The following is a 1,095-nucleotide window of genomic DNA, read 5'->3' as shown; positions in this document are numbered from 1 at the left end:
AGAATAGCAATAAGGATGGTCAGAATCAAGAAGGACATAGATAAGTTTATATAACTTCCTATTTTATGCTTAACTGCATACTTCAAGTGAACTTCTCAAGTACATTTAGTTTGAGATATATGTTAGAACTTCATACATGTACATTGATAAATGGAATTCATAACTGAATTATAACAGAATGAAAGGTTCAGGAAAAAATGGAAAAAAAAGCAAAAATAAGTATTCAGACCATTTTTTTAGATATTTTCCTGACATCAAATTTTTTTGTATATCATGAAGTTTTGATATGATTATGATAAAGTTATGATATGATTCAATCTGTTATACTAACCAAGATATAATTGATTGCAATGATTTTATGACCTATATAAAAATGAATTAAATTTTAATCATTTATTTCATCATGACAACAATCTTTATTGTAACTTATAAAAATAGAATAAAGATACTTTAGGTTCATAAGTGTGATGATTACTGAGTGTTCATGTGGCTGGTGTGGGAGATGTGCCTTGCTCTACACCTTGTCACTACCTTTGCACATTACTTATCTGTTGTCAAAAAAGGCTAAGGAAGGTATTTTATTAGGTACATTTAAACTCCTTCCTTCTCTCTTGATTTCTTATTTCTTTTTAATAAATGATATAATTCCACCTTACTCTGATCTCTCCTCCTGGGGCCGATGAGACACCCTAGAAATTTTCTAAAAAGAACAAAAAGAATTATCTTTCTTATTACCTTCCAATACATATCACATATTGTCTTGTTTAATTTTCAATTTAACATACTGTCTTGTTCAATTTTCAATTTTTTAATCTTTTTATTTTACAATTCTATACCAACTAAAGGATAAAGTCTAACTCTAAATAATGACAGATCTGAAATTTCTTGATCTCTTTACCCTCTACACATAATTCCAGTATATAATATTTTCACTTCCCTGAACACAGTTGCTTCAAAATATGTTCAGTCCTCATCTCCTGGATGAAAATTTACAGAAAAGCCCTGAAAACTACCCTAAATTGTTTAATTATTGTATTTTGCACATAAAAGTGAACACAAGATTTTTCATTATGTGGATTCACCATTTTCAGAATG

The 1,095-nt window shown here is 28.6% G+C and overlaps 1 pseudogene; it reads left to right on the top strand.

The window, feature by feature from the left end:
• Positions 1-445: 445 nt before the first annotated feature.
• Positions 446-554, top strand: LOC144376571 (small nucleolar RNA U13; annotated as a pseudogene).
• The last annotated feature ends 541 nt before the right edge of the window (positions 555-1,095 follow it).

This window comes from Ictidomys tridecemlineatus, chromosome 3 (genome assembly GCF_052094955.1).
Source record: "Ictidomys tridecemlineatus isolate mIctTri1 chromosome 3, mIctTri1.hap1, whole genome shotgun sequence".
In the NCBI taxonomy this organism is placed as follows: Eukaryota; Metazoa; Chordata; class Mammalia; order Rodentia; family Sciuridae; genus Ictidomys; species Ictidomys tridecemlineatus.
This window is presented reverse-complemented; position numbering and strand designations above follow the sequence as displayed.